General features: G+C 37.0%; 1 non-coding gene across 1 annotated transcript; it reads right to left on the reverse strand.

The window, feature by feature from the left end:
* Positions 1-13,742: 13,742 nt before the first annotated feature.
* On the reverse strand, positions 13,743-13,849 carry LOC126003087 (U6 spliceosomal RNA). Its single transcript, XR_007493630.1, has one exon. It is a non-coding gene; the product is annotated as a U6 spliceosomal RNA (small nuclear RNA).
* Positions 13,850-14,707: the final 858 nt, after the last annotated feature.

Below are 14,707 nucleotides of genomic sequence, written 5' to 3' on the forward strand. Positions count from 1 at the left end.
ATACTCATTTTACAAAAGAAAGGAGCATGATCAAAAAAGAAAGATATAAAAAAATTCATTAATGACATCTCCAGGAAAGATGCATCACTGTCCAAACAAGTGGAACCAGAAATTAACAAATGGGACCATATAAGCCTAGAAGCTTCTGTACCTCAAAGAAAATAGTGACTAGGATAAAAAGGCCATTCACAGAATGGAAAGACCTATTTACCCAATAGCCATTAGATAAGGGGCTAATAACTATGATATACAAGGTACTGACAGAACTTAACAAGAAATAAATATAACCCTATAAAAAATGGAGAGAAGAAATGAACAGGCAATTCGTCAAAGAAGAATACAAATGGCCTATTAGATGCACTGTGAAATATAAAGTGAGCATTTTCTGGTATGTTAAGTAAACTGCATAGGATGTCTCACACTTCAGAAGTTATGGTGTGGTCCTTTAATATGGGCAGGTAGGGTGTGGAAGCTGCTGGGACCCACCTATTAGGGAGGGGCTCTTTTGCAATAGACCAAAGACAAACCTCACCTGTGATGGTGGAGAAGCAAACAGAAGGTCAGTGAATCTTATTTCTTTTAAAATATTCATTTATATAATATATATATTCATTTATATATATATTCATTTATATATATATATATATATATATATATAGAAGCAACAGGGTAAAACTGATTATCCTACAGCAAAGAGAATTGATGGAAAAGATTAAGAATTGGGGCTGGAGATATAGTACAGTGGTAGGGCTTTTGCGTCGCAAGCAGCTGAACCAGGACAAATGTGGTTTGAATCCTAGCATCCCAGATGGTCCCCAAGCTACTAGGAGTGATTTCTGAGCACAGAGCCAGGAGTAACCCCCGAGTGCCGCTCGGTGTGACACAAAAACTCAAACCCAAAAATAAAAAAATATTAATAACTGTTCTATTTACCATATTGTCTTTAAAATTAATTTCTGTTGTTTGACATTTTCTTCCTAAAATTTAGATGCAAGTTGAAGTGTAGAAAACTCTCTTAGAACTCTTAAAACGCTCTTCGATCTTAGAAAATGTTCTACTCTATAGAATGCTTTGGAATTTTTAAATTTATTCTTGGAACATGCATAACTGGAATGAAGTTCTGTTTCTGACTCTGAAGCACCAAATTATTATAAGCATGTTGACTCAGCTCTAATCAAAAAAGAATAAATGCAAATATGCCATGCTGTTCTTGCAACATTAGTGATCACTGCCACAGGGCTATTACCTCATTCATCTGTTAAACATTATTCAGCACCTATTATAAACCTTTGTTGATTTGTTTTCTACTTTCTTTGCCTTTAAAACATCTAATTTCTTGAATGATTTTTTTCTATTTCATATAACCTGGTTTTAGTCTTTTTTAGTAGTTATTGGATAGTTAAATATTTATTTCATTTGTAATTTCAGCTATACCATTCAGATATTCTTTCCTCTCAATCAGTCCTTTAGCACAGACTCTGAAAGAGACTGAAAGATTTTGAAATCCTATCACAATCATATCCTGACCAGAATTCTGCTCATTGGTCTACTAACTTCCGGCAGTTTCAAGAGCTTCCTAAATCTTTACCACAATTTGGCTTTTGCCTATATTCATAAAATTGTTCTGCCTTACTTAAAACAAAAGCTTATCTGATAAACTACCAAATATTCAACACATGCTTAATTTGAAGTACTAATGTAGACGATATAAGATAACAAACATCTAGGATCCTATTCTTCCAATAATTTCCTTTAAAGATTAAAAGACAAGGGGCCGGTGAGGCGGCGCTAGAGATAAGGTGTCTGCCTTGCAAGCACTAGCCATGGAACGGACTGCGGTTCGATCCCCTGGAGTCCCAAATGGTCCCGCCAAGTCAGGGGCAATTTCTGAGCGCTTAGCCAGGAGTAACCCCTGAGCATCAAATGGGTGTGCCCCCCCAAAAAAGATAAAAAGACAAAACTAGTACACGAAGTATATATTCAATAAACAAGACTTTTTACCCAACTTATTTACAGACATTCAATTATATATAAGAATTTAGGGAGGGGTAGATCAGAAAGAGCTACCCCTTAAAAGATCAATATATGAGAATAAATTCAGAAAGAATGGAAGGAAAAGAACCTTCTGGAATTTTAAACCAGAGTGTAAAATATTGTTACAAGATTAGTAAAAATTAAGTACAAAGATTATAAAATTATTGATAATATAGGACCACTTTATTGAAAGCAAATGAGTCGAGAAAGAAAATGGAAACAGATCATTGATTGTGAGAAGCTGAATGCTCACAGGAAAGAAATAAAAGACAGTAAAAAAGAATAAAAAGAAGAAATAAGAATAAAGACCTAGAACACTCAAACTGAATAATAGCCCTAATCTTAATTACTCCAGTCCTCAATTTTCTCATCTGTAACATGGGATGATAGTGGTAATACCGCAAGTGTTAATATGACAAGATGACATAATACCTGTATAATATTTGCAAAATGCTTGGACTCAATGAAACAGATCTAAAGGAGAACATGATCTTCCAGGAATTTCAGACTTTCCAGTAAGTTCAAACCAAAACAGTTTCTGAAATTCATTATTAATATATAATAGATATAAACAATTAAGAGAAAATGTTACTACAGCAGATAACAATAAAAATTGGGCTTTATAAACATTTAATATTTTTAGGATTTTCTGCTCCTTTATCAAAAATTAGTTGATTGAATGTCTGGGGAACATTTTCCGAGTATTCAAGCCTATTCCACTGATCTGAGGACCTGTCCTTTTTCCAATACCATGCTGTTTTGATAACTATTGCTTTGTAATACAGTTCAAAGTTGGAGAAAGTTATGCCTCCCATATTCTTTTTCCCAATGATTTCTTTAGTTATTCGAGGTTGTTTATTGTGCCAAATGAATTTCAGAAGTATTTGATCCACTTCTTTAAAGAATAAATGGGTATCTTTAGGGGAATTGCATAAAATCTGTATAATGCTTTGGGGAGTATTGCCATTTTAATTATGTTAATCCTGCCAATCCATAAGCAGGGTATGAGTTTCCATTTCCGTGTTTCCTCTGTTATTCATTAGAGCAGAGCTTTATAGTTTTTCTTTGTATAGGCCCTTCACATCTTTTATCAAGTTGACTCCAAGATATTTGAGTTTGTGTGGGGCTAATGTGAATAGGGTTGTTTCCTTAATGTCCACTTCTTTCCTGTTGTTATTGGTGTATAAAAAGCCATTGATTTTTGTGTGTTAATTTTGTAGCCTGCCACCTTGCTATATAATCTATTATTTTCAGAAGCATTTTGGTAGACTTTTTAGGGTTTTCTAAGTAGAGTATCATGTCCTCTGCAAACAGTGAGAGCTTGACTTCTTTCTTTCCTATCTGGATTCCCTTGATATCTTTTTCTTGCCTAATAGCTATAGCAAGTACTTCCAGTACTATGTTGAATAGGAGTGGTGAGAGAGGACAGCCTTGTCGTGTGCCAGAATTTTGAGAAAGGTTTTTAATTTTTCTCCATTGAGGATAATATTTGCCACTGGCTTGTGGTAGTTGGCCTTAACTATATTGATAAAGGTTCCTTTCATTCCCATCTTGCTGAGAGTTTTGATCAAGAATGGGTGTTGGACCTTATCAAATGTTTTCTCTGCGTCTATTGGTATGACCACGTGATTTTTAGTTTTCTTGTTGATGTTGTTGTGTATTATGTTGATAGATTTACGGATGTTAAACCATCCTTACATTCCTGGGATGAAACCAACTTGATTATAGTGGATGATCTTCTTAATGGAGCATTGGATTCTATTTGCCAGGATTTTGTTGAGGATCATTGCATCTGTGTTCATCAGGGGTATTGGTCTGTAATTTACTTTTTTGGAAGCATCTCTATCTGGTTTAGGTATCAAGGTGATGTTGGCTTCATAAAAGCTATTTGGAAGTGTTCTTATTTTTTTCGATTTTATGAAAGATTCTTGCCAGGACTGGTAGTAGTTCCTCTTGAAAGATTTGAAAGAATTCATTAGTGAATCCATCTTGGCCTGGGCTTATGTTTTGGGGCATACATTTGATTACTGTCTTAATTTTCTCCATGTTTAGATATGCTACATCCTCTTCATTCAATCTTGAAAGGTTAGAAGAGTCCAAGAATTTATCCATTTCTTCCAGGTTCTCATTTTTAGTGGCATAGAATTTCTTGAAGTAGTTTCTGATTCACCTTTGAATCTCTGCCATATCGATAGTGATCTCCCCTTTTTCTTTTTCTTTTTTTTGGTTTTTGGGCCACACCCGGTGACACTCAGGGGTTACTCCTGGCTATGCGCTCAGAAGTCGCTCCTGGCTTGGGGGACCATATGGGATGCCAGGGGATCGAACCGCGGTTCATCCTAGGCTAGCTCAGGCAAGGCAGGCACCTTACCTCTAGCGCCACCACCTGGCCCCATCCCCTTTTTCATTCCTAATATGAGTTATCAAGTTTCTCTATCTCTCTATCTGTGTAAATTTTGCCAATGGTCTATCAATCTGGTTTATTTTTTTTGAAGAACCAACTTCTGATTTCGTTGATCTTTTGGATTGTTTTTTGGTTTCCACTTCGTTGATTTCTGCTCCCAGCTTTGTTATTTCCTTCTGTCTCCCTATTTTTGGTTCCTTTTGTTGAGCACTTTCTAATAATATGATTTGTGTCATTATGCTATTTATATATACCCCTTCTTCCTTCCTTATGTCTGTTTGCAAAGCTATAAATTTTCCACTCAGGACTTCTTTTGCAGTTTCTCATAGGTTCTGATATTTTGTGTCTTTAATGTCTTTTGTTTCCAGGGGTGTTTTGATTTCCTCTTGGATTTCATCTTGGACCCACTGGTTGTTCAGTAGTAGGCTGTTTAATTTTCAGGTGTTAAAGTTTTTCTTCTGTGTCCCTTTGTAGTTCACAAATAATTTCAGAGCCTTGTGTTCAGCAAAGGTAGCCTGAAACCTTTCTATATTCTTGATGTTATGGAGGTATGCTTTATGTGTCAGTATGTAGTCTATCCTGGAGAATGACCCATGTACATTGGAGAAGAATGTGTATCCAGGTCTGGGGGTGGAGTGTTATATTGGTATGATCATGTGAGTTGTTGAGGTCTCCCACAATTATTGTGTTGTTATTGATATCCTTTTTCAGATTTGTCGACAATTGTATTAAATATTTTGCTGGCCCCTCATTTGGTGCATATATGTTTAGGAGAGTGATTTCTTCCTGCTGTACATATCCCTTGATTAATACAAAATGTTCATCTTTGTTCCTTACAACTTTTATGAGTATAAAGTTTGCATCATCTGATATTAGTATGGCCACTCCAGCTTTTTTATGGGTGTTGTTTGCTTCCATGATTTTCCTCCAGCCTTTTATTTTGAGTCTATGTTTGTTCTGACTGTTCAGGTATGTTTTCTGTAGGCAACAGAAGGTTGGATTGAGTTTTTTGATCCATTATGCCACTCTGTGTCTCTTAATGGTGCATTTAGTCCATTGACATTGAGAGAAAGAATTGTCATGGGATTTAGTGTCATCTTTGTGTCAAAGTTTGGTGTGTCTGTTGGTCAGTCTTGTCTTAAAGTAGGCCATTCAGTTTTTCTTTTAAGAATGGTTTTGAGTCTGTAAAGTTTCTGAGCTGTTGTTTATCTGTGAAGCCATGTATTCTTCCTTCAAACCTGAAAGTGAGTTTTGCTGTGGTGCAATATTCTAGGCAAAGCTTTTATTTCATTGAGTTTTGTCACAATGTTCCACCACTGCCTTCTGACTTTGAGTGTTGCTTGTGACAGGTCTGCTGTAAATCTCAAGATTGCTGCCTTGAATGTAATTTCCATTTTTGATCTTGCTGCTTTCAGAATTCTGTCTCTAGCTGTGAAATTCCTCATTGTGACTAGGATGTGTCTTGGGGTGTTTTTCCTGGGGTCTCTTTTAGTTGGTACTCTTCAGGAATGCAGGATTTGATTACATGTATTCTTTAGCTCTAGTAGTTTCTCTTTAATGATGCTCTTGACCATTGATTCTTCCTAGAACTTTTCTTCCTGGGTCTCTGGGACTCCAGTGATTTTTATGTTGTTTCTGTTGGGGTTATCAAAGACTTTTACTTCCATCGTTTCACATTCTTTGAGTAATTTTTCCATTGTCTGATCATTTGCTTTAAAACTTTTTTCCAATCAATTCTTATTCTTTATTTTTTTATTTTAACACCTTAATTACATACATGATTGTGTTTGGGTTTCAGTCATGTAAAGAACACCACCCATCACCAGTGCAACATTTCCATCACCAATGTCCCAAGTCTCCCTCCTCTCCACCTGACAACCGCCTGTACTCTAAACAGGCTCTCAATTTCCCACATACATTCTCATTATTAGGACATTCAAAATGTAGTTATTTCTTTAACTAAACTCATCACTCTTTCTGGTGAGCTTCCTGAGGTGAGCTGGAACTTCCAAATCTTTTTTCTTTTGTGTCTGAAAATTTTTATTGCAAGAATGTCTTTCATTTTTCTTAAAACCCATAGATGAGTGAGACCATTCTGCGTTTTTCTCTCTCTCTCTCTCTCTGACTTATTTCACTCAACATAATAGATTCTGTGTACATCCATGTATAGGAAAATTTCATGACTTCATCTCTCCTGACAGCTGCATAATATTCCATTGTGTATATGTACCACAGTTTCTTTAGCCATTCGTCTGTTGAAGGGCATCTTGGTTGTTTCCAGAGTCTTGCAATGGTAAATAGTGCTGCAATGAATATAGTTGTAAGGAAGGGCTTTTTGTATTGTATTTTTGTGTTCCTAGGGTATATTCCTAGGAGTGGTATAGCTGGATCATATGGTGCCACATTCCCACTCAGGAAGAACACACACCAACGTGTAATGCTCTCCTGAAAAAGGAATTATTTGCCAAAAAGGCCCGCTTAGAGAAGTCAAAATCACTTGACCCTTTGCGTGGAGGGTTTGGCAATAATTCTAAATAGTGGCTATAACTATCTCTCTCTTTATTTTAAACCTTTATTAGAAATCAGGCCTTAGTAAATTCTTTCTAGGACAGTACTAATCCCGCCAAAAAATCTCCCATTTAACAGCTCCCTGTAATTTTTCCTACTCTGGCGCCTAAACCAAGGTTTTTCCATTACTTAGCTCAAAACAAAGTAATTTTTCACTTTTCCCCCCGAAATTCTGAAACATTCCTCACTCTCCCAACTTTCCTGATAATTACAAGCCGCCTTTCCACCTTCAGTATCAGCTCTTTCATATGCTAATCTAGCCAGGGTCCTTCATTCTTCTCCCAGCCTCTTTGATGCCTAAAATTTGCATCTGCCTTCCTGTCTCTACCATTTAAAAGCTGCCAGCTTAAAAAATAAAATTGTCTCTCGTTTCTTGTAAACGTGAGTCCCCATACTATCTGTGTGGTTTCATTCATTTCTACAATATATTTTCCGTCATTAGCCATTCCGCGTGCCCACCTTTTCCCGTGGAATTTTTCCCGAACTCCACGAAGGATTTGTTTGCAGGTGCTGTAGATTGCAAATAAAATTTGGCTCACAGCAATATGGGAGCTCGATTTCCAGTTTTTGGAGGAATCTCCATATCGCTTTCCATAAAGGTTGAACTAGACGGCATTCCCACCAGCAGTGGATAAGAGTTCCTTTCTCTCCACATCCCCTCCAACACTGTTTATTCTCATTCTTTGTGATGTGTGCCATTCTCTGGGGTGTGAGGTGGTATCTCATCATTGTTTTGATTTGCATCTCCCTGATGATTAGTGATGTGGAGCACTTTTTCATGTGTCTTTTGGCCATTTGTATTTCTTCTTTGTCAAAGTATCTGTTCATTTCTTCTCCCCAATTTTTGATGGGATTAGATGTTTTTTTTTTTCTTGTAAAGTTCTGTCAGTGCCTTGTATATTTTGGAGATTAGCCCCTTATCTGAGGGGTATTGGGTGAATAGTTTCTCCCACTCAGTGGGTGGCTCTTGTATCTGGGGCACTATTTCCTTTGAGGTGAAGAAGCTTCTCAGCTTAATATATTCCCATTTGTTACTCTCTGCTTTCACTTGCTTGGAGAGTGCAGTTTCCTCATTGAAGATGCCTGTAATGTCCTGGAGTGTTTTGCCTATGTGCTGTTCTATATATCTTATGGTTTGCGGTGTGATATCGAGGTCTTTAATCCATTTGGATTTTACTTTTGTACATGACATTAGCTGGGGGTCTAAGTTCAATTTTTTGCAAGTGGCTATCCAATTGTGCCAACACCACTTGTTGAAGAGGCTTTCCCTGCTCCATTTAGGATTTCCTGTTCCTTTATCAAAAATTAGGTGATTGTATGTCTGGGGAACATTTTCTGAGTATTCAAGCCTATTCCACTGATCTAACGGCCTGTCCTTATTCCAATACCATGCTGTTTTGATAACTATTTCTTTGTAATAAAGTTTAAAGTTGTGGAAAGTAATTCCTCCCATATTCTTTTTCCCAATAATTGCTTTAGCTATTCTAGGGTGATTATTGTTCCAAATAAATTTCAAAAGTGCCTGATTAACTTCTTTGAAGAATGTCATGGGTATCTTTAGAGGGATCACATTAAATCTGTATAATGCCTTGGGGATTATTGCTATTTTGATGATGTTAATCCTGCCAATCCATGAGCAGGGTATGTGTTTCCATTTCCATGTGTCCTCTCTTATTTCTTGGAGCAGAGTTTTATAGTTTTCTTTGTATAGGTCCTTCACATTTTTAGTCAAGTTGATTCCAAGATATTTGAGGTTGTGTGGCACTATTGTGAATAGGGTAGTTTTCTTAATGTCCATTTCATCCTTATTACTATTGGTGTATAGAAAGGCCACTGATTTTTGTGTCTTAATTTTTTAGCCTGCCATCTTGCTATATGAGTCTATTGTTTCTAGAAGCTTTTTGGTAGAGTCTTGAGGATTTTCTAAGTAGAGTATGATGTCATCTGCAAACAGTGAGAGCTTGACTTCTTCCTTTCCTATATGGATTCCCTTGATACCTTTTTCTTGCCTAATCGCTATAGCAAGTACTTCCAGTGCTATGTTGAATAGGAGTGGTGAGAGTGGAGAGCCTTGTCTTGTGCCAGAATTTAGAGGGAAGGCTTGTAGTTTTTCTCCATTAAGGATAATATTTGCCACTGGCTTGTGGTAGATGGCCATAACTATATTGAGAAAGGTTCCTTCCATTCCCATCTTGCTGAGAGTTTTGATCAAGAATGGGTGTTGGACGTTATGAAATGCTTTCTCTGCATCTATTGATACGATCATGTGGTTTTTATTTTTCTTGTTATTGATGTTGTGTATTACATTGATAGATTTACGGATGTTAAACCATCCTTGCATTCCTGGGATGAAACCTACTTGATCGTAGTGGATGATCTTCTTAATGAGGCATTGAATCCTATTTGCCAGGATTTTGTTGAGGATCTTTGTATCTGCATTCATCAGCGATATTGGTCTGTAATTTTATTTTTTTGTAGCATCTCTGTCTGGTTTAGGTATTAAGGTGATGTTTGCTTCATAAAGATATTTGGAAGTGTTTCCGTGTGTTCAATTTCATGAAAGAGTCTTGCCAGGATTGGTAGTAGTTCCTCTTGGAAAGTTTGAAAGAATTCATTAGTGAATCCATCTGGGCCTGGGCTTTTGTTTTTCGGCAGATATTGGATTACCGTTTTAATTTCATTGATGGAGATGGGGGTGTTTAGAAATGCTACATCCTCTTCCTTCAACCGTGGAAGATTATAAGAGTCCAAGAATTTATCCATTTCTTCCAGGTTCTCATTTTTAATGGAGTAGAGTTTCTCAAAGTAGTTTCTGATTACCCTTTGAATCTCTGTCATATCAGTAGTGATCTCTCCTTTTTCATTCCTAATACGAGTTATCAAGTGTCTCTCCCTTTCTTTGTTAGGTTTGTCAGTGGTCTATCAATCTTGTTTATTTTTTCAAAGAACCAACTTCTGCTTTCATTGATCTTTCAGATTGTTTTTTGGGTTTCCACTTCATTGATTTCTGCTCTCAGCTTTGTTATTTCCTTCTGTCTTCCTATTTTTGGGTCCTTTTGTTGAGCACTTTCTAGTTCTATTAGCTGTGTCATTAAGCTACTCAGGTAAGCTCCTTCTTCCTTCCTGATGTGTGCTTGCAAAGCTATAAATTTTTCCTCTCAGTACTGCTTTTGCTGTGTCCCATAAGTTCTGATAGTTTGTGTCTTTATTGTCATTTGTTTCCAGGAACCTTTTGATTTCCTCCTTGATTTCATCTTGGACCCACTGGTTATTATTATGAGGCTGTTTAACTTCCAGGTGTTAAAGTTTTTCTTCTGAGTCTCTTTGGAATTCACAAATAATTTCAGAGCCTTGTGGTCAGCGAAGGTTGTCTGCAAAATTTCTATCCTCTTGATATTATGGAGGTATATTTTATGTGCCAGCATGTAGTCTATCCTGGAGAATGTCCCATGTACATTGGAGAAGAATGTGTATCCAGGTTTTTGGGGATGGAGTGTCCTATATATATCCACTAGGCCTCTTTCTTCCATTTCTCTCCTCAGGTCTAGTATATTCTTGTTGGGTTTCAGTTGGGTTGACCTATCCAGTGTTGACAAAGCCGTGTTAAGGTCCCCCACAATTATTGTGTTGTTATTGATATTATTTTTCAGATTTGTCAAGAGTTGTATTAAATATTTTGCTGGCCCCTCATTCGGTGCATATATGTTTAGGAGAGTTATTTTATCCTGCTCTACATACCCCTTGATTAATATAAAATGTCCATCTTTGTCCCTTACAACCTTCCTGAGTATAAAGTTTGCATTATCTGATATTAGTATGGCCACTCCAGCTTTTTTATGGGTGTTGTTTGCTTGGATAATTTTTCTCCAGCCTTTTATTTTGAGTCTATGTTTGTTCTGACTATTCAGGTGCATTTCTTGTAGGCAGCAGAAGGTTGGATTGAGTTTTTTGATCCATTTAGCCACTCTGTGTCTCTTGACTGGTGCATTTAGTCCATTGACATTGAGAGAAAGAATTTTCCTGGGTTTTGATGTCATCTTTATATCGAAATTTGGTGCGTCTTTTGGTTAGTCTTGTCTTAAATTAGGTCTTTCAGTTTTTCTCTTAAGATTGGTTTTGTGTCTGTAAAGTTTCTGAGCTGTTTTTTGTCTGTGAAACCATGTATTCTTCTGTCAAACCAGAAAGTGAGTTTTTCTTGGTACAGTATTCTGGGTGAAGCATTCATTTCATTGAGTCTTGTCACAATATCCCACCACTGCTTTCTGGCCTTGAGTGTTTCTGGTGACAGGTCTGCTGTAAATCTCAAGGATGCTTGCTTGAACGTAATTTCCCCTTTTGATCTTGCTGTTTTCAGAATTCTGTCTCTATCTGTGGGAGTTGTCATTGTGACTAGGATGTGTCTTGGGGTGGTTTTTCTGGGGTCTCTTTTGGTTGGTACTCTTCGAGCATGCAGGATTTGATCACATATATTCTTTAGCTCTGGAAGTTTCTCTTTAATGATGTTTTTGACCATTGATTCTTTCTGGAAATTTTCTTCCTGGGTCTCTGGGACTCCAATGATTCTTAAGTTGTTTCTGTTGATCTTATCATAGACTTCTATTTTCATTTGTTCCCATTCTTTGACTAATTTTTCCATTGTCTGCTCATTTGCTTTAAGTTTTTTTCCAATCTCTCCTGCTGTATGGAATTGTTATGTATCTCATCTTCCACAGCACCAAGTCTATTCTCAGCTTCTGATACCTTGTCCCAGAGCTTATTCATTTTGTCATTCACTTCGTTTACTGACTTTTTCAGGCCTGTTAGTTGACATGTTATTTCAGTTTGGAGTTTTGTGATTTCTGTCTTCATATTTTCTTGGTTCTTATTAGTGTTCTGTTCAACTCTATCCATGGTTTCTTTGGGTTCTTTGAGCATCTTCTATATTGCTAGTCTAAAGTCCTTATCTGAGATGTTGATTATTTGGTTGGTCATTATCTGGTCATTGGAATTGTCATCTTCATTCTCTATGTCTGATGCTAGCCTGCGTTTTTTACCCATTGTCACACTTGTATTGTGGGTTTTTCTACATGTTGTTTTGGTATTCATTGTCAATATGATGCAGGCAGCACACTCCTTTGGCTCCGCCCTTTCAGGATGGGCTGACTTGCCTCTAAGGAAGGAAGTCCTCCGTGGATGAAGCCTCACACTGGATCAAATCTTAGGCCCGAGCATGCAACAGAGAAGACAGTTCAGAGAGAAATCCTTGCTTCTATGATATAGCACAGCAAAGCAAAGCCAAAGTGCTCTGCTAGAGCCTCTTTTCACCCCACTCCCAAGAGTTTCATGCAAGAGGACAGTAGACAGACATTTACAGGTAGCACTCACAGTTTTTCACAGTTGGGCCCCACTGGGCAGGCGTAGTTTTGTGGATTTTCCCCGCCTGATGTCCCAAACAGGGGACCCGGCTTCTGCCCCAATCACTTCTTCTGTATGGAGTTGTTATGTATCACATCTTCCAGCTCATTTATTTTATACTCAGCTGCTGTTACCTGTATGGAGAGATTTTCCATTGTGTTTTTCAATTTGTCTACTGAGTTTTTCAGACCTGTTAATTGACCTGTTATTTCAGTTTGGAGTTTTGTAATTTCTGTCTTCATATTTTCTTGGTTCTTATTAGTGTTCTGTTCAACTCGATCCATCGTTTCTTTGAGTTCTTTGAGCATCTTTCATATTTCTTGTCTAAGCTCCTTATCTGAGAGATTGATTAATTGGTTGGCCATTTTCTGGTCATCAGAATTGTCATCTTTATTCCCCAATGTGTCTTCTGGGTGCCAAAGTTGAAGCTACCTGCATTGGTGCTGTTGCCAGGAAGTGGGCTTTACCCTTCTAGATCCTTGCCTGGGGCTCTCTGATGTCCTTGACTCAATGTTTATGTTTCATAAAGTTTTCTTCCAGGTATATGGGGCCTCAATTATTCTTGTGTTGCTTCTGTTAAATTTATTCCAGAATTTTGTTATCTATTCACTTATTTTGAGGAAGTTTTTCACTCTTTTGTTGTGTGTTTGTTTTAAGGTGTTTTTCTAATCTCTTCTGTTGATTGGAGGTGTTATGCTGCTCATCTCTCAGCTGTCTTCAACAGCTATTAATCTGTTTGTGAGGCCTTCCAGTGAGTTTTTCATTTCACCAAGTTTTTCAGTTCTATCATTTCTGTTAAATTAAGATCATAATAATTAAATAACCACCCTTTTTGCTATGTAGTTATGACTATAAAATTATAACACAATAAATTATTAACACAATAAATTATTGTAGCATTACTATCAGCTGCTTTAACATAGAAATAATTAATAATCTGTTTATAGATTACTAAAAACTACATTATACAGTTTTACAATGGAATACTATTCAACTATTTTTCTTTTTTAGTGCAATATTACATCATCTTTTTTGTCTTTATTTAAATATCTTGATTACAAACATGATTGTGATTAGGTTTCAGTCATGTAAAGAACACCCCCCCTTCACCAGTGGAACATTCCCACCACCAATGTCCCAAATCTTCCTCCATCCCACCCCACCCCCACCTGTACTCTGGACAGGCTTTCCAGTTCCCTCATTCATTCACATGGTTATGATAGTTCTCAGTGTAGTTATTTTTCTAACTGCACTCACCACTCTTTGTGGTAGGTTTCATGAAGTGAGCTGGAAGTTCCAGCTCTCCTCTTTATCTCTGAGGATTGTTGCAAAATGTCGTTTAAAAAATATGGAATACTTCACAAATTTGCATGTCATCCTTGCACAGGGGCCATGCTAATCTTCTCTGTATTGTTCCTATTTTAGTATATGTGCTGTCGAAGCAAGCACTATCCAACTATTTTTCAAAATTGACTCTTTATCATCTACAGCAAAAGAGAAGAAACTGAGGACATATATGAAGCAAAATAAGTAAAAAGTAGACAAGTATTGGATAATTTTACCAAGTGTGTAAAAAAATCTGAATAGACTTTTTTCAAATAAAATATACAAATGGCCAATAAGTACATTAAAATGATAAATATTAAGAAAATAAAAATTAAGGACACAATGAGATTCTACCCAGTAGGATGACTACTATCAAAAAAAAGTGGGGGGTCGAAGAGATAACATGGAGGTAAGGCATTTGCCTTCCTTGCAGAAGGTCATTGGTTCGAATCCCGGCATCCCATATGGTCCCCGAAGCCTGCCAGGAGCGATTTCTGAGCATAGAGCCAGGAATAAACCCTGAGTACTGCAGGTGTGACCCCCCCCATAAAAAAACAGGGCTAAAATGATAGCACAGAGAAGAGGGTATTTATTTTACATGTGACTGACCCAGCTTTGATCCCTGACATCCTATATGCCTGCCAGGAGTGATTCCTGAATGCAGAGTCAGAAGTAACCCCTGAGAGCAGCTGGGTGTGGTCCAAAAATAAAAGAGAAAACATTGAAAAACAAAATAACAACAGTTGATAAAGATGTCTGCTTGTGTGTTTAACAGTGCAAGCTTGGACCACACAGAAAGAACGTTTTGTATCTCTTTTCCTATTTATTTCCATTAAGAAATTTCTTAAATATGTATTTATTGAAAGTAAAGAAGAAAACATACTTTTATGTGAAAAATACTATGAACAATATATTCAAGCAGCTTCAAGTTAATCTCTTGGTGTTCTGTACTTCCTCAGCTTTTCTCAAGAGACAATGAAG

The sequence above is a fragment of the Suncus etruscus genome, chromosome 2, assembly GCF_024139225.1.
Source record: "Suncus etruscus isolate mSunEtr1 chromosome 2, mSunEtr1.pri.cur, whole genome shotgun sequence".
In the NCBI taxonomy this organism is placed as follows: Eukaryota; Metazoa; Chordata; class Mammalia; order Eulipotyphla; family Soricidae; genus Suncus; species Suncus etruscus.